Genomic DNA, 19,487 nt, shown 5'->3' with positions numbered 1-19,487 from the left:
ACCTGCCTGACCGCATAAACAAGAAAATAATAAATATTAATTAATAAATAATGAGGCCTCTATAATTCATCTGTTGAATCCAATAACTACATTCAGTATGATATTTTAAAAGGTAATTATGTGCGGTGCTTTTTCAAACTCATGATTTCCATGAATTCTGCTCATTATTTTAGCACGTGTTATTAAAAAAATGCTTATATACTGTTTTTTGAGCAAAAAAATCTCAATAGTTTATATAGCAAGAGGCAGGAGGAAATGGTTCTCTGTCCCACAATAACTCATCTAAAAAGACATTTCTTAACTTTTTATAAAAGGAGAGAAGAGGGGAGGTGGTTATCGACAGATTACAAAAGAGCAATGTGTAGGTAAAGGGTGTAGATTAACAGCTATTTCAGCAAAGTTCTCTCAAGCCAAGCTTGGGAACTGACTCAAAGAAAAGCCAAACTTCACTACTCCCTCAGATTGTTCTCCAATGCAGATTTTAATGCAAGCCAGAGAATAACTGCTGGCTATGGATCTCCACATAGGGACTGAATTCAGATGTTGTTTTTGGGAATAAACCAAAGATGGGGAAACCTCTCAATCTCTCTCTCCAGAGAGGAGAGCTGGTCTTGTGGTAGCAAGCATGACTTGTCCCCTTAGCTAAGCAGGGTCTGCCCTGGTTGCATATGAAAGGGAGACTAGAAGTGTGAGCACTGTAAGATATTCCCCTCAGGGGATGGAGCCTCCCTGGGAAGAGCAGAAGGTTCCAAGTTACTTCCCTGGCTTCTTCAAGATAGGGCTGAGAGAGATTCCTGCCTGCAACCTAGTCTGTGAAGACAATACTGAGCTAGATGGACAAATGGTCTGACTTAGTATATGGCAGCTTCCTATGTTCCTATGTAACCCCCTGCAGGTCCTCCAGGGGAAGACTGGCTTGGAAAAATGATTCGAGATCTGAACCTTGTGGGGTGGGGTGAGGAACACCTCATATAATGTATGACTTAATCTGGGGTGAGTTTTGGAGGGCTTGCCCATCTCTAATAACTAGATATAGTGAAAGGGTCCCTTTTAAGGCAGAAGAGCGACTATCATGCCACTTAGTTTGATTTGCTTATGACTGTTGCACATTCACATTTCTGGGGCTTCTTTTTCAGTCTGGGAAGATTTTCTTCCAGCATAGATTGAATGCAATTGTGTGCAAGAAATACAGATCGTGTAAATCAGACACCAGATGCACAAATTGCCAGAAAGCACATAACACAATGTTATTGCATACCACATGCTGATGGCTTGAACTTCTTGCAATCAGCATAAATGACCAGTTTACACACAGTAACCTGTGTAAACAGTTTACTCATATACATATTCAATCCATGTTGTTTTAAGAGTGAAATTAATTTGTGTTAATGTGAATTGGCACTTAGCGAGCCATCTCCAAATGTGTTAAATGCACTCTTTATTCTAACTGTCATTAAAGATAAATAAATAAACCAGTTACTCTGCAGGACTATTTAAAATTGGTCTACCCATGAGTGAAATTTAGAGAGAAGGGGAGACCTGCAATTGATCACAAATTGCAGTGTTCCTTGTAAATACAACAATGCTTTTTACATGGGCTGGAGGAGAGTGGTGGCTGGAGATGTGGAAAATGACATCAGTAGAAGCACAGGAAAAATACTAGCCTGAATAATTAAACAGACAAGGAGAGAACATTAATGACAGACTGGACCCGATCTTCTTTGTGTATTCTGTTCGACTGATGTTGACTTCATACACAATGGCTTCAACCAGAACAGAAATTCAGTATGAATGCATTCTTGGCACTTCACTACTAGCAACTTTTAGACTGATCTCTGTTTTGCCTGTATGCTAAGCAGTATCAGAGTCAAGCTGTGACCTTTCAGAATTATCATCCACCAACAAAAGAGTCTTAAATCAGAACCCAGGAACTTATAGTTTCTAAAGCATGAGATGTAATCAAATCAAGCCTACTTGTCCACAAGTATATACACAGTGCGCCACCATGATGCGAATACATCTGGGAGAGAACTTACAGACAATCTGGTTTATCACCTTAGGGGAGCATTTGGATAAATCCCGAGGGCAAACACTGAAGACCCTCTGCTTGGGTGGTGAGAGACTTTGACAAGGGACTTCCCTACACTTTTTCTTCAAAATTAACTTTAGTGGATTGTTTTAAATAAAAGCCTTAAGGACTGGAAAAAGAGGAAACTTCCTATAACAACCAGTATTGTTATTATTTATATATTGCTTTCCAACAGAAAAGTTCTCAAAATAGTTTACACAGAATAAGAAGATGGTTCCCTATCCAGGGGCGGTGCTACCATTGTGCAAATGGGTTCAAAGAACTCGGGCCGCTGCGCTCAGGGCCGTGGCTCACACCCCAGCCACACCCCCTGCGTATGACATCAGGCACAGGGGGCGGGGCGTGCTTGCAAAGAGAGCCGCATGCCCTGTTTTCAAGCAGATTCCGGCCAGTGCCACATTTGCAGCAAGGCAGGAGAGGCGCTTCCTGCCTTAAAAGGCAGAGAGCCACGTTCCTGGCCAGGCTGGGAAGCCAGTGCTGGCTAAGCTTCTCAAAAAGAAAGCCAAGCTGTGCCATTTTTGAGAAGCTTAGCCAGCACCGGCTTCCCAGCTTGGCCAGGAACACAGCTCCTTGCCTTTTAAAGCAGGGAGAGCCACTCCTGGCCTTGTGGCGCTGGCCAGAAGCTGCTTGAAAACAGGGCACACGGTTCTCTTTGCAAGCACACCATGCCTCCTGCGCCTGATGTCATACATGGGGGGCGTGGCTGGGGGGGCCCACCACTGAGCTGAAACGGGGCCACCAGCAGCTTCCCTACACTCCTGTCCCTATCCCCAAAAGGACTCACAACCTAAAAAGAAACACAAGGTAGAACAAGCAACAACCACTGGAGAGACACTGTGCTGGGACTGAATAGGGATAGTTGCTCTCCCCCCTGCTAAACATAAAGGTGATTTATGTTGAAAAGTGCCTCTTTGCCCAGTTAGCAAGGAAACATGATGAAATAATCCCGCTCTCTATGAATGAAGGTTTTAACTTTTAAGAGCCTCCCAAAGTATTATTATTCCCTCAGAGAGAGCACAAACTCCAAGGAATAACTAATTTCTGCATTTATTTGGATTGCAAAATCAATCCTTAAGTAAAGACATGCTGAGACTCCAGAAGAGAATATTATGAACAGTATAGAAGAAGCTGCCGGTCTCAAGAGCTGGAACATAGTCAGTGATTAAGCTTGCTATTTTATAAAGTACCAAAGCCTTACCTCTTCAGAGACCAAGAAGCAATCAAAAATGATGAGTAGAAGAGATAAAGGTAGTCACTGTCTATGGGATGTTGCAACCTCCACAGATTCAGAAGTGCCATATCTGTTCTGTTCCAGGCCAAACCAGGGCCTCTGCTGAGGCAGGGATATGGAACAGATGTCAGCTTTAGACAGAGAGCTGTCTTGAGGGGAAAGGCTCAGGACCTAATTCCAAGCAAGAAAGCTGGGCAACACAGAGTAAGAGGAATGTTATTCCAGCAAATGTTTGGCCCCAGCAAATATTCCGAGCCAATTGCTCCAACCATTTAAAAAGAGAGAGAGAGAGAGAGAGAGAGAGAGCTGTCCAGGTAGAGTTGTTTGGCCCCTGGGGAAGATTCTGAGAGCCAGTGTGGTGTAGTGGTTAGAGTGCTGGACTAGGACCGGGGAGACCCGAGTTCAAATCCCTATTCAGCCATGGAACTAGCTGGGTGACTCTGGGCCAGTCACTTCTCTCTCAGCCTAACCTACTTCACAGGGTTGTTGTGAAAGAGAAATTCAAGTATGTAGTACACTGCTCTGGGCTCCTTGGAGGAAGAGCGGGATATAAATGTAATAATAATAATAATAATAATAATAATAATGAAGAGGCCGTGCCAGATTTTCCTAACTGCTGGCTCCAGCAGTGTTGCGGGACTTGTACTTGGGCTAGCAGGCCTTCAAGGGAGTCTCTGTCAGAGGATGAAGGCAGGGCTGTAGTAGCCTTGGGTTGTTGTGGTGGAAGTGCTGGCTGTAATTCCCCTGGTTTTTCTAGTATATGGGATCCTAGTGACATAGGGTTGCCTGGGGTCTGGGTCAAAGGATCTTCCCACCTGTCTCATCCCCTGAACTGTCTACCTTGTCCCCCAATTGGTAGGCCCTGGATCTGGGATCATGACAGTATCATGTAATATATGTATGCATGTACATACACATATGACAGGGCATGCCTTCACATTGATCTAGATTTACAAAATGCTTCTGAACAGGAAGCATTAATGTGTCTTTCCTAGATTTAAATGGCCAATTTCAGCTGAAGTGAAATTAGAGGCAAAATTGGACGTTTCTGCTTGGGCAAAGCAAATGGATTTTGAGAGAAATAAAGAGAGTTTCAATAAGAGTAGCAAAATGTCAAGGATTTCACACATCCCTATCAAAGATGAAGGGAAAGGATCTTAGCTCATTCATAGGCTAGAAAACTTTGACAGGGAAATCTGGTAAATCAGTGTGAGGTCTATTTACATTAGCATCATTCTGAAGCCCAGTTTCAGTTACAATGCTTCTTCCCCCAACAAAACATTTAAGGTTCAAAAAGTTACCCATTTTGTTTACCGATTGTGACACTTTCCCAAACCTTGGGCTCTAGAACTACAATAACTGACAAAATTGTTTCCCCCACACAGCCTTTGCATGGGGGCTCCTGGATTAATGCTCTACCTGCCTTGTTCCTGCAGCTAAGCCACTACTTAGGAACTTTTGGTGGGCCAAAATTGGCTCTTTATCTTTTCAAGGAAGTAATCTTTGCGGAATCATTTACAAAAAGACCTACTGTATCCATCTGATTCCTGTGCATCAAGATATCCTCTTTAAAACCTGGACCTTCTCAGAGCCAACAATTTGCCGAGCTTTGACCTGGAAGCTGAGAAAGAGATAGATGCACCTTATTAAGATCCGACAAAAATCAGAGCCCAAATAAATTTTTTAAAACTCAATATTATTGCAACAATTAAGTATTTTTATTAAAACAGATTAGCATTTTAATCATTCAAAAACACCCCAGATAGAAGCCAACTTTGGAGAAAGAAAAGGAACATCTTTCCCAAACCCTTCTTCTCTCCCTTCCTTGCCATCCATGTCTAGAAAAAGTTGCCTTGTCAACCTATAGTGTAGCCCAGATGGCCTGCATGGGTCTCATTCTTTAGGCATAACTCGCATCTTTATCATACAGGTAATATGCTCAGAACAAAACTGAACAGCAGATATAGGATCAGGACCCCACATTTGCTGAAATAATATGAATGTGGGTGGACTCACAGAGGAGGACCGCCCTTCAAGGCAACACTTCCCCTAGCTGGCCTCACCTCCTATTTTGGAGTCTGGGTAGGGGAAAACAATTAAAAACTGCCATGGGGAGAACTGGTGGGCAGGGAAATGGTTAAGCATCTCCACCCATTTGCTGATTGTCTCCTGAAAGTACCTCCTCAGTCCCCACCTCAGCATTCAGCAGGAATCAAAGGGTTGGGAATCTTATGTTTTCCTTGTAATGTTTCGTTATGCTGTCAGTGAAGTATGAGGGTGGAAACCATTTTCCTACTCAGGCCTTGCAATGTGTATAGTGACCATAAAGAAAGAAGCTACCTGGTGAGGCTCAGACAAAAAATCAGAGAGGCCCAAATGCACAATGAAGGGAGAATTTAAGGGAAAGGGAAATCTGCACCATGCATGTCTTTTTAATGTATGAGTAATCAGATACAAGTTTAAAACTGGGCTAGATTCAAAGTGCTGGTCTTGACCTTTAAAGCTCTACACAGCTTGGGGCTGGGGTACCTGTTGGACCACATTCACTTATGTGAACCTGTCAGGGCCCTCTGCTCAGCAGCTCAGGCCCTGCTCATGGCCCCACTAACAGAGATCCAGTTGGTGGGGCCTTTTTGGTTGTGGCCTCTCAGATTTGGAATGCCTTCCCCAAAGAGCTTTGCCATGCTCCTTCCCTCCATGTTTTTTTTAATTAAGTGTACTATGAGTTGGCTGGAGGCTGAGCTCTTCGCAGATATGGGGCCTCTCTCTGGGGATCTGTTGTGAGATAAAAGATCTGCTCTTTTGTAGGAGTGTCCGCTGTTTGCCTCCATTTAGCGTCTGCTTGCATAGTTGTAGATAAAGCTTATATGATGAACATACCATAAACAGGGCTGTCCTTAGGGCAGGACAAGCAGGGCGATCACCTGGGGCTCTGCTATTGTTGCTGACACTGAAATTAACTAGAATGGGCCCTGCACTGGCTGATTTACACCAGGTCCTGCACTGTGCCAGCAGAGGTGCTCTAACCCCCGGACTTTGGGGCCCCGGTCCCGTGGCCTCCAAGGTCCGGGGGAGCCTCCAAATGGCCGGCGGGGCCTCCTACAGCCACCCTGCACCTGCCTGCCGCGGCTAACCTACGTGCCATTTTTTAAAAACAAAGCCACTGTGCGGCCGAGGGGTGGCCGTGTGAGTGTGGGTGAGCTGTATAGTCAACCTCCTCCCCGCCACCGGCGGCGGCGGCGATGGGGTGAGCGATCACGGGGCACGTCCTCTCTGCCCAGCAGCTGCTGTGAACTGCAAGGCATGCCTGCGCACAGTTCAGAAAAAGATCATCGCAAGCCTGTGACAGGGGGGAGGAGGAGATTGACAACTCAGCTCGCTCCCTCCCCGCAGGCACCCCTCAGCGGTGCAGCGGCTTTGTTTTGTAGAAAATGGCACATAGGTTAGCTGCAGCAGGAGCCCCCCCCCCACAAAGTAGGTATTGGGGGCCTTGTGGAGGGGGGCCACCTGGTGGGAGGGGCCTTGCAGAAGGGCTGGTCCAGGCGCCAGGATCATCAAGGTGCACCCCTGTGTGCCAGGGCTCTTGAAGGACACCCCTGACCAGAAGTCCCCAGTGCTCTCTCATCCAGCAGAAACCAAAGTCAGGGAACCAAAGTCAGGGAACACTCCCCCAGGAAATGCTCAGTGCTCAGGGAAGTGGGGGGCATGCAACAGTTCTTTTAAATTTCATTGATTTCACAAGGAGTGTTAAGCATGTGCTCAAATCTCTACCACTGAAATAAATGGGACTTAAGTCTTCTAATAGTTTGCTTGATGGTGCCCATGCATTTTTATTCCTCTTCCAACTGTCTCCAAATGCCCCTGGCAGCGGCGGCTGGGGGTGGGGATCATGTGGGAAGCAGCCTGAGGGCTACATCAGCCCTCAGATGATGTACACCTAAGAGTGTATACATCATGAACATGTGGAGTACTCCATCATGTTTGAATTGAAGATCTATTCCACCACAGAGCTGAGACTGGCCATGGCTTCCCTGTGTGTGCACAGTGTATATACATGCATTGAAACTGGCACACAGAGGTGCTTCAAACAGGATGGTGTACATTGTGTTTGCATGTTTGTATAATGATGTAGGGTCTTAATCTGTAATGTGTAAAGTCGTACCTATGAACTTGGGTTGCCTAATTCTTTCCCCTCAAATTTGTATCCATCCCTAATACACACACACACACACACACACACACACACACACACACACACACACCCTAATATATCAAATAAGTCGCCTCCCTATCCCAGAAACCTCTCTCAGCTGCATTTAAAATTTCTGCCATCAGGCACTAAGAAATCAAATGGTGATATCACAGAGCATTAGAATTAACATACTTTGGCCATGCGCCTAGCTACTGAGCCACACTTCAGCCCCGGTTCTGAGCCCTGAAATCTCCTCAGCAAGGCAGCTCCATGCCTCTGAGCTGAATCAAGTTTGACAGTGCTCAAGAAAGAGGGTCCCAGGGGAGAGGGAAAGAGGTGAGTTGCAATTTATAAAGCCGCTTTCAGTTTGACTGCATTAGCTTTGCCTTAGGCTCCAAAGCAAGACAAAACGAAAGCCAAGCAAAGGAAAGGGCTAGGGAAGGGAAGCTGGGGGGGGGGGCAGGAAGGGGGAGAGCAGAAAGCTGTAATTGCAATTGCTGGAATTCACTTTTAATGTTAGCTGCTGAATACAGTAAACACACTCGTGCGATCTAGGGAATAGACATTGATTTTTGCAAGTGTTCCAGTGAAAAGCTTCAATCAATCCTGTTCTGTCAGAGACTTTTGCCTCCTGGCCTCCAATTACTCAGCCTCAACCTCACCTTCCTCCAGTACGGAGGGACTGATGATTTAAAATTAACACACACATACACACACACTCCTTCTCGCTGGTTGTGAGGGATACTGGAGGAGTAAAAAGGGAACATAACCACAGATGAAAAATAAAACATCCCTATTAAAAATGGGCATCAACTGATGCAGCTTAGAAAGCAACAGGGAAATAATGTGTTTGCCTGACCAAACCATTGTATTGTGGAGTCTCCAGTCACATGACACAAGCCAAGAAAAAGTCAAGAGGAGAATATATAGTATGGGAAACAACAGACCAATGGTAGCCATAAGGTCTGAGACAGAGTAGTAGAGGACTTGCACCGATCTATAGCTGGCTTGCACAGAGCTATATTGTCCACCCTGATGACACATGTATGCCCGGTCACCATCCCCCGACATAAGGTCATGGAGAGAGGACTGTCTCTGGCTGCCACCTGCTTGCCTGGCAGTGATCTGAGCTCCAACCTTCACTGTGGTTGCTCCTGGGCTGTGGAATGTGCTCCCTATAGATATTCAAGGCTGTGTATTGCAGCCTCAGATGAAATCAGAAAGTATTATGTATAATATTAAAATGCATCCCCCAAATTCCTGTATTTGGGGGCCCTGAACCTGGAAAGCCTTCATCAGTTATCCTGCCTGCCGTTGTGACTGTCTTGATTCTGAGCTGGTTTTCTCACCCAGAGAAGGGAGGCAATAGTCACATAGCAATTGCCATAGCAATTGTCCTTAGAGAGGGCCTTCTTCAGTATGATCCCCATCGCTTGTTGAGGTCATCTGGAGAGGTCCGTCTCCAGTTACCACCAGTACGTCTGGTGGTGACTCAGAACCGGGCCTTTTCTGTAGCTGCTCCTGGTCTATGGAATGCACTCCCAGCAGATATCCGCAGTTTAGGCTCGCTGTCGGCCTTTAAGAGAGCCCTAAAAACTTATTTGTTTGGCCCAGCCTTCCAAGGCTTGTAAAGTGTTGGTTTTTAAAAATATTTTAATGAGTTTTAAATGGTTTTAAATGGTTTTTAAATTGTTTTTATATTGTTTTTAGCACTGTGTTTTAATTGTGTGTTTTTATGTCTTTTTAAAGTTGTTGTACACTACCCATAGCCTCTGGATGGGGCGGTTTATAAATGTAATAAATACATAATAATAATAAATAAATGAATATCTTGTGCTTCTGTCTGCTTTTTTCCTGGTTCTACTTTGTCCTCTTCTGGATTATCTGAAACATAGATATCCTCATACCTTTAGGGATGATATTTGTCAAACAGGTACTGCCCCACTCTCGTGGGCTATACCCCAGGCGTCCTCTTTTCTGTCCTCATTTTCGGTGATGGGTTTCCTCTTCTTTTGTGATGTGTATGTAGCTATCTTATGCTGATATCTAGTAAATAAAGTTTCAGGTCAAGTTTTCAACCCATATTTCTGTATCCTGTCTCCAGGGCCTTTTTAAGACTTTGAGGGGCCTGGGGGCAGAATGCTCATTTGATTCTCCCCCCACCCATTTATCTGACTGACATACTGTGCAGTGTTACACATATGGTGAGACTTAATATTTGTGCAATTGTGCAAGTGCATACTTTGTGCAAATGGAGATGTGCGGCAGGCCAATATATATAATGGCCTCACTGTTGCACAACTCCATATGTACATTTTTTGTGCTTGTTAAACAGTGTTTTTTCAAAATTGTGCAAACATTAAGTTCCACCGCATGTAACATTGTGCAATATGTCAGTCACTGCATCCTGCATCAATATAATAACCCCAAATGCTGAAATAGCTTTTGATCCTGGGATTGTATTTTGACTGATTGGTTTTACTGCCTTGAATAAAAAGGAGCGATCTGGTAATTTCAGATACTGATCTATACTTTGAATCGAGCCCCTCCTCTATATGTGTGGCCCAGGGCAATTGCTCCCTTTGCACACACGGCTCTGCCTGTCTACTATTTTTGGGTGTAGGCTCAAAGCTCCTTGCATTTTTGTGGCTCTCTAAAAATATAGCCATACTTTGGGCTGCAGTCATTTGTTCCAGTGTGTTTTGTGACCATCAAGCTCTCCTTATTCTGTCTGTGCTCCTATCTGTCAATTCTAACCCAAGGTCTTCAACAAACTATCATTCTTAATTAACTGCAATCAAGCTTCTTTTATATCCTATCACCTGATCACCTTAGGGGAAGCTAATCTGGCATTGTTGTAATTTCATTGGTTGACTTGTAGAAGCAAAAGAATCAGCAGACAGTGAACTGAGCTGTGAACCACTTAAATATTTAGTGTAACCTATGAAAGCCAACATATGGTTGTTCACCCTTAGTTTGCCTGCCTTTTGGATCACAGTATTAGAGCGTGAATTTAACCCTGCTCATAACCAAGGAGTGTTTATTCAGCATCTGTTCTGTTTACTTAAAAAAAATACAAAAAAGAAAAAAGAGAAGAAAAAGAAAACCACTCCATCTGAAAATGAGCATCCATATGGATCCTACTCAATTTTCTTTTCATCCATTTCAGTAGCTTGGCTGCACTGGAATAATTTTCCAATATGCCTATAACCTACATTCTTTCCAAGAAGTCCACCACCTAGAAGTCTAATTACACAACCCAAATCAATGGGAGTATTGAAATCCAGCTGATAAAGTAAATGGGAAGAACACATTGGTTGCATTTGTACATAACATGAAACTGGACTTGAGGGGGCCTCTGGTTGAAAGGTCTGTACATTCGAATGCGTGCAACCGCAGTTTGGATGGGAAATGGACCTGCAGTTTCCCTCCCCAGACTCTAATTTGTACATATTTGTTTATTTTTATTTATTTTTGCATTTTTATACCGCCTTTCGTTAAAATATAGCCCCAAGGCGGTTTGTAATAAGTTTCATTCCCTGTACCTTGGGTTTTATGGTGCCAGTGTTACATCCGAATGTGGCACCACAGTCTCACTCTTCGGCAACCAGAGTTGAGGGAGGAAGCTCCTCCCTCCCAATAGATGTGGTACGATTGGCTGCTGGAGCTGTCCTTCAGTCAAGAAGGAAGCCCATGCAATCAGTTTGCCCTCCTCTCTGCAGTCTCGCTGACTGCAGAGAGGGTGCTCTCTGTTAAATCTGAATTTAGACAGGAGAGAGGGGGAGGGGGAGGGGGAGGCAACCATGGGTCCATTGTACCTGCGATTCCATGTTATGTGCGGATGCGACTGTAATGTTAGCTATAAAGTCTGAAGTAACCCCTCACACCCTCAGTGTGAATGAGTGAATTTAACCTTCTTTATAACCTATCAGGGGGCTAGCAAGGTTGAAGTGGACCCTGGGAGTGGGCCAATAAGTGAATCTGGGCCCTTGGGCCCTCTGCCACCACCATCTTTCTCCCTGTCTCCACCATATTTTTTGCTGCAGAAGAACTATGTGGACATGGTAAACAAAAACAAAAAAAAACCATTCTCAGCATGCCCTTTCTCTTGCTCCTATGCAAATAATATCACACACTCCCCACGCTCTGATCAGGAGCCAGCAGCTTGCCAATGAGTCAGGGAGGCAGGAAGGGAGAGTGAAGAAAGGGCTGGTTCCCAGCTAGAGGGCCTCCTCTCCCTCATGGGCCCAGGGACATTTGTCCCCACTTGTTCAGTTATAACTGTGCCCCTGTAACCCAGACTACTGAAGGGTTAGCAGATTAACAGCCCAGCCCTATGCATGTTTACTCAAAATGAACTCCCACTGACTCTGGTGTGACTTCAGGGGCACAGCTATAATTGAACAAGGTAGGACAAATGTTCCTGGGACCCTGAGAGAAGTGGGGCCCACTGGCTAGGCAACAGCTTGCTCTTTGCTTTCGTGTGTGGGAAGTGTACCATATTTCCCCAGATAGAAGGCAAATTTCAGTGTAGGATGATGCCTTAAAAGATAGAGGGTAAATACAGGTTATATCTGTATTTACCCCAAAGAAAGAGGAATCTGAATCTAAGATGACCCCTTCCCCCATATTTAACAGAAAAGAACTGGGCGGGGGGTGGGGGACTCGTCTCAGATTTGGGTAAATACGATATATTTGCGAGAGAAAAGGTGCATGGGGAATGTTTTGTTTTTCACCATGTCCTTACAGTATTTCTGCAGCAAATACATGGGGAGAAGAGAAGAAGGAAGTGGGGTGGAGGGGGCAGGGGCCCATCTTCACTCTTGTCCCAGTGTCCACTCCAAACATGCTATGCCCCTTTGTGAAGTGTGGCTTTGGCAGCCAAGCAGTGGTTTGTGCTGTTGCAGTAAACATAGGTATATACTATACCTGCCAAGGGAGTGAGCAAAAGCCTGCCCTGACAATTAAGCCTGCCCAGCAACCCTGACTTCCTTACATGGGTGGTGTGTCTGCAGCTCCAGGTGCCTGCCCATGTTGTACAAGGGGCCTAGAAGAGGCCCTCCCTCTATCCCACCAAAAGGGTGTAAGTGTCCTCGTTAGTTAGCACTATTCCTCACTGCAGCAGTCATGCCAACTTAATGCTTATTTACTTGAATCCTTACTGCAATCCATTGCATGGGGACCAGGAGCATGTGCCAACTGAGCGGTGACCATGGTTGCTGCTGTGCTTGAGCAAGGATGCCATTTGGTCTTTGTCTCAGGGCCAGGACCCTTATGCTTAATTTACCCACTCCAGCATCAGAGTGCCAGGCTGAAGGATCAGACTGGAAATGAGATCAACAGCTATTATCTCAAAATCGGAATGAAACCTTTGGGAGCACGACAGGAGAGATGGTACACATGATAAAGATAAAGATAAAGTGTGCTGTTGAGTCCTTGTCGACTCCTGGAGACCACAGAGCCCTGTGGTTGTCTTTGGTAGAATACAGAAGGGGTTTACCATTGCCATCTCCTGCACAGTATGAGATGATGCCTTTCAGCATCTTTCTATATCACTGCTGCCTGATATAGGTGTTTCCCATAGTCTGGTAGGCATACCAGCAGGGATTTGAACTGGCAACCTCTGGCTTGCTAGTCAAGTCATTTCCCCGCTGCACCATTAGGTGGCTCATGCACATGATAAGCGGGCCACAAAACTGAACATTAAGTACAGCAGGGCCAGATTTCCCAAACATCTCAGCATCAAATGGGTCCTGGTGTGTAATAAGTCTTTGTGAGCTTTAAGATTCATACTCCTCACTTCCTCACAAGATTCCAGGGGCAGTCCTATATGAGGCTGGTTTCTTTTGGAGGAGAAAACTCTCCCCCAAGAAGATTATGAGTTCTTCTAATACATGCCACTAATTACAATGGAGAACACCCACAGAGGACCCTGCTGGCCTCAGAGATCTTCTGCCATCAATTACCAGAGGCTGCAATCGGATGACTGACTTGATACAGTCAGCCGTGTGCCAAGACAAGCAAGGTCTCTCCCAGTCTCTGAATTTTAGACCTCTGGCTGAGCTAACTCTCAAAACCCACCATTGTTTCTCGCAGGTATGAACATACATACCAGTTCATACTTCAAGATTATAACGATCCACAGTTCTTGTCTGTATTCAGTTGATCCGTGGGTATTGTCTATTCATTGCTATTAGCTTTTATAGCTGTGATGTGAAACATTTTCTAATTAAAAGAGGGTTTCTTTTATGTACTAATAAACTTTGCTGCCCCAGTCCTCCAAGATGCCTTCTGCAGTTCTCTGCTGTGCCTCTGCCTGCGTCTTTCAGACTGCTGTCCCTTCACATTCAGCCTGCCAAGAGCTTGTCTTAGTACCCCATCTCAACCCCTGAAGGTGACTTGCCCATTCAGGAAATATCCAAGCCACTAAGAGACATTTTTGTCAAAGAGATATTTTTGTCAAAATCAGGACTCTTATCAGGCAACAATGTATGGCCAAACCATCGCAATAGACCCATTCATGGTAATCAGACAGCAAACTCAAAAATATTATCATGGGAATTTCTGAAAGAAGGTTGCTAAAGCTACTGTATATTCCCACCCCAAAAGAAATAAATACATATTTTTAAAAGAAAGCAATGAACTCTGAGGGCCAGGCTGTTGTTATGGGGCAATCCTGACATATTTATTTATGGATGTAAAAAATTCCCCTGAGAAATTTTGCTAAACGTATTAGAACTCCTTATCTTCCTTTGAAAATCTTCAGTTGTTTTGTTCAAGCAGGAATCTCAGCATTATTGACTCAAATTTCTTTCTTCCACCAGTGACAACTAAGAGGTGTGTGAAAGTCCTCTGGGAAATTTCACCAGTCTTGTCATATCCTTGACATTTCTTTGCCAGAGTATAAACATTTTTGCCATAACAGAAACCTCTAAACTCACCTCAAATTTTGCTTTAGGTGAAATTTGGAAGCAGCAGTTATATTTTAAAAGTTTAAAAACTCACCTGTCCCCCATCAAGTGGTGCCCTGTCTGGTTTAGGGAGGAAAACACCATGTTACCTTCTCCCATCTTCCTTGAATGTTGAGAAGGGCAGTGCTACTCAGCTGTGTTTCCTTTGAATGACAGTGCACTGGAGATTTAAGATGTCTTTGTAGTGCTTGCTTTATCTACACATATAGAAACAGAGCATGTGGAGACAAACAGGCACTCCTAAAAGCAGAAGATTCCCAGACAATGGGAGCACCTTGGACAGCAGCCCAAAACTGCACTTCCAATTTCAAAACTCCCTCCCCCACAGCTGCAAAGCTGTGGATTTCCACACATATACACACCTCACATCTGCTCTCTCCTTCCCCCGACCTGGAAGGGTGACACCTTTCCCAAGCTCTGGTGGGTCTGTCATTTAAAAACAAAAGACAATCCCAACTATCTCCTAATCAACAGCTCCTGTTGATGTTATATATGTTAGTGACCATCCAGGACTGTTAACCAGCATTGTGCCTAACAAAGAAATGGACAGCCAGCAGTCATAATGAAATAATTTTTTTGAAATAATGGCAGCTGCAGGGTCCCATATGGCTGCAGAAGGGCAGTTCAACGATACTCTCCTTGCCACTGACACTGTTGAAAATACAGGTGAAACTCGGAAAATTAGAATATCGTGCAAAAGTCCATTGATTTCAGTAATGCAAATTAAAAGGTGAAATTGATATATGAGACAGACGCATTACATGCAAAGCGAGATAAGCCAAGCCTTAATTTGTTATAATTGTGATGATCATGGCATACAGCTCATGAAAACCCCAAATCCACAATCTCAGAAAATTAGAATATTACATGGAACCAAGAAGACAAGGATTGTAGAATAGAACAATATCGGACCTCTGAAAAGTATAAGCATGCATATGTATTCAGTACTTGGTTTGGGCCCCTTTTGCAGCAATTACTGCCTCAATGCGGCGTGGCATGGATGCTATCAGCCTGTGGCACTGATGAGGTGTTAAGGAAGACCAGGATGCTTCATTAGCGGCCTTCAGCTCTTCTGCATTGTTTGGTCTCATGTCTCTCATCCTTCTCTTGGCAATGCCCCATAGATTCTCTATGGGGTCAGGTCAGGCGAGTTTGCTGGCCAATCAAGCACAGTATACTGTATACTTTTCGGAGGTCCGATATTGTTCTATTCTACAATCCTTGTCTTGCATAATCATCACAATTATAACAAATTAAGGCTTGACTTATCTCGCTTTGCATGTAATGTGTCTGTCTCATATATCAGTTTCACCTTTTAATTTGCATTACTGAAATTAATGGACTTTTGCACGATATTCTAATTTTCCGAGTTTCACCTGTACTCTGTAGATATTGCAGTGAGCTTAACATTGGCCTTGATTCCCATTCTGTTCCTAGTTCAGGGAGATAAGATACAATAGCTAAAAAACCCCACTCTAGCTTGAAACAAAACAAAACAAAACAAGAGAGCTGCTTGCACTAGTTTGTTTTGAATTTTTTACACGTAGCTTACCCCCTAAACTGCATACATTTTAAAATCAGGCTAAGAGGAGAAGAACCAAGGCAGAGGAAATCAGAGAGACAAGAACAAAAATCAGATTTTAAAAATAATTTTTTTTATTATGAGACAAGCATTAAGGAAGATGAGAGAATCCCCTTCCAAGTATCCTCAGGTGAGAATAAAACTAGGGATGTGCATAAAACCAGTTCTCCCAGTTCGGTTCGGGTCCGAACCGGGTCCGAACCAGACCGGGGTGGTTCGGTTTTGGTTTTGCCGAACCACCCCCCGGTCCGGTTTGGATCCGAACTGGTTTGGATCTCAACCGAACTGGTTCGGATCTCAAAGAGTGGCTGGTTTTGAAGGGAACCTTGTGTTCTACCTGCCACCCAAATTTCAAGTCGATTGGACCTTCCTCTGATTTTTTACAATTTTTTTTTTAAAATTAATTTTTGCCCATAACTCACAATGTGGAGCCCTTAGGGGCAAAAAAGCTGGGGTGGGTGGTAGCCACCCATGGGTGTCCTCCACTCCAAAAATCCCAAGGCAATTGGTTGCTCCTAGTATTATTGGTGAATTTTTGAAGAAAAATTTTTTTTCCACTGTCTAGAATGGGGGTTTGGGGCTGCCCCAGACCCGCCTCTGTGGGGTGGCAGCACCCCCAAAGTGGGTCCGGGGCCATGGCAAAAATGCCCTCAGTCCCTCCCAGCAATCCCCGGAGAGATAGGAGTGATGGTTCTGTTGTTTTTCTGAGGTATTCTGAGTGTAGATTCTATGATAGCTAATGAGATTTCCAATGAGACACCATGAATCCACTCTCACAGAGGTGGGTCTGGGGCAGCCCCAAGCCCCCATTCTATCCAATGGGAAATATTTTTCTTCTTCAAAAATTCACCAATAATACTAGGAGCAACCCAACAATTGCCACCCCGTCTTTTTTGCCCCTCTCTCTGGGCGCCCTAACACGTAACACCTAGTCAGTCCATCTTAATGCCTACCTACTACCACCACTCCTATCCAAGCAAGTAAGAGGAGGACACTCAGAGAGACAACACCCACTCTCTGATCTAACAAAAAGGCCACTGCTGTGCTGCCTGCCAGCACAGCAGCAGCAGCGGAGCAGCACACTAAGCACAAGAGCACACACACAGAGAAGAAGCAGGAGGCGGAGCAGCAGAGCAGCAGACCTGCCGCTCTGCATGATGGGTGATGTGATGCCCAAAGAAACCACCGCCTCACTCAGTGCCTGCCACTGACTAGGCCCGACAGACAGAAGCCAGCCAAGCTGCTCTGCTCTGCTCTGATGCTCCCCATGGATGATGCACACACACCCTACATCTGCATCCAAATTACCAGACCAGACCAAGTGTAGTTCAACGATGGAGGGGCAGAAGTGAGGAGACAACACTATTTATGTGTTGTTGCTCAACTCACCCCCAAGCAGAGACAAATGAAATAAAACAACTTTCAAAAGAAAAAAAAACGATGGCGGGGACCTCCAGGTGAGGTCGGAGGTAGGATACTGTGTGGCTGCAGCTGTGGGAGGAAGAAGAAGTGAAGGGATGAGCAGAGAGAAAGAGAGAGAGAGAGGAAGAATAGAGGAGGAGCTGTAATGTAGCAGCAGGGAGGGGGATTCGGGTGTGGGAGGACAGCAGCAGCAGCGGTGACGGTCCCAAGAGGGGGAGAGACCAACAGAGGGTGTTTGGGGGGTGGAGTGTGTTTCAGGGGGTCTGGGGTATGTAGCAGGGAGTCAGGGGGGCAAGAGGGGGAGAGACCAACAGAGGGTGTTTGGGGGGTGGAGTGTGTTTCAGGGGGTCTGGGGTATGTAGCAGGGAGTCAGGGGGGCAAGAGGGGGAGAGACCAGAGGGCAGGGTGTGTTTTGGGGGGGATTAGTATGCGTCAAGGGGATGAATCTGGGTGGGAGGGGGCAGGCAGGGTAGGAGTGGAGGAGGAGGTGGCAGTGGGGGGAGTGGGTTTCTGGAGTGGAGGGAGGGGGGAAGCTGGGAGCAGAGGGCCACACAGAGGGGAACAATCAATGAATCAATCAAAGCAAACCAAACAATATGAAAAAAAAAGTCCAAAAAAGAAAACCTGGGACCAATGGGCAGAAAGTCGGGGGGGGGGGGAGGAACCAACAACAACCAGCAGGGAGGAATGGGACACACACACACAGCAAAACCAGAACCAAAAGAAGCTAATTGATTTCACCAAAAAATCCAAAGTAACTAAGACAGGACTCAACAGGCAGCAGCAGCACCAGGGAGGATGGGGAACAACACTCAGTCTGGGTGGGAGGGGGCAGGCAGGGCAGGAGTGGAGGAGGAGGTGGCAGTGGGGGGAGTGGGTTTCTGGAGTGGAGGGAGGGGGGAAGCTGGGAGCAGAGGGCCACACAGAGGGGAACAATCAATGAATCAATCAAAGCAAACCAAACAATATGAAAAAAAAAGTCCAAAAAAGAAAACCTGGGACCAATGGGCAGAAAGTCGGGGGGGGGGGAGGAACCAACAACAACCAGCAGGGAGGAATGGGACACACACACACAGCAAAACCAGAACCAAAAGAAGCTAATTGATTTCACCAAAAAATCCAAAGTAACTAAGACAGGACTCAACAGGCAGCAGCAGCACCAGGGAGGATGGGGAACAACACTCAGTCTGGGTGGGAGGGGGCAGGCAGGGCAGGAGTGGAGGAGGAGGTGGCAGTGGGGGGAGTGGGTTTCTGGAGAGGAGGGAGGGGGGAAGCTAGGAGCAGGACCACACAGGGGAACAATCAAATTTGAATCAAAACAATCTATACTCAAAGTAAAAAAAAGGAAACCAAAGGGCAGCCAGAAAGTCTCGGGGGGAGGGGTAACAACTACCAGGGGGAGGGACTGGGGGAGTGGGTGGGACACACACAGCGAGCAAAACCAAAACCAGAACCTAATTCCACAAAGAAATCCAAAGAATGCAAGACTCAACGGGCAGCAGCACAGGAGGGAAACAATCTTATCTGGGTAGGAGGGAGGGAGGGAGGGGGGAAGCTAGGAGCAGGGCCAGAGGGGAACAAATTAACAATCAAAATCAGAACACAAGGAATCAAATTGCAGCAATAATATAAACTAAATCCTCAGAAACACAACTCAGACAGGCAGCCAGCAATAACAATAGCACAAGTTATTAATTAAAAACCAAAATCAGCAAATATATAAATTTACACAGAAGCAATAATTGAATGAAACTCAAAAAGTGGAACAAAAGTCAGGCAAGGCACAAAAACAGGAAAGCAATGCAGAAGATGGGTGGGGGTGGGTGGGGGGGAGGAGGGCAAGCCAAAACTTTGGGAGAAGGATTGAGAGAGAAAGGGTGAGAAGAGAACAGAAAACACAACAGGAAAAGTTGGAAAAAGTTGAGGGAAAAGTATTAAAGAGGTTTGGACAGAGACAGACAGAGGGCAGATGGACAAGGTGGCACACAACAACACACAGA

Source organism: Hemicordylus capensis, chromosome 4 (genome assembly GCF_027244095.1).
Source record: "Hemicordylus capensis ecotype Gifberg chromosome 4, rHemCap1.1.pri, whole genome shotgun sequence".
Classification (NCBI taxonomy): domain Eukaryota; kingdom Metazoa; phylum Chordata; class Lepidosauria; order Squamata; family Cordylidae; genus Hemicordylus; species Hemicordylus capensis.
The sequence above is the reverse complement of the archived record's forward strand: the minus strand, read 5'-3'. Positions refer to the sequence as shown.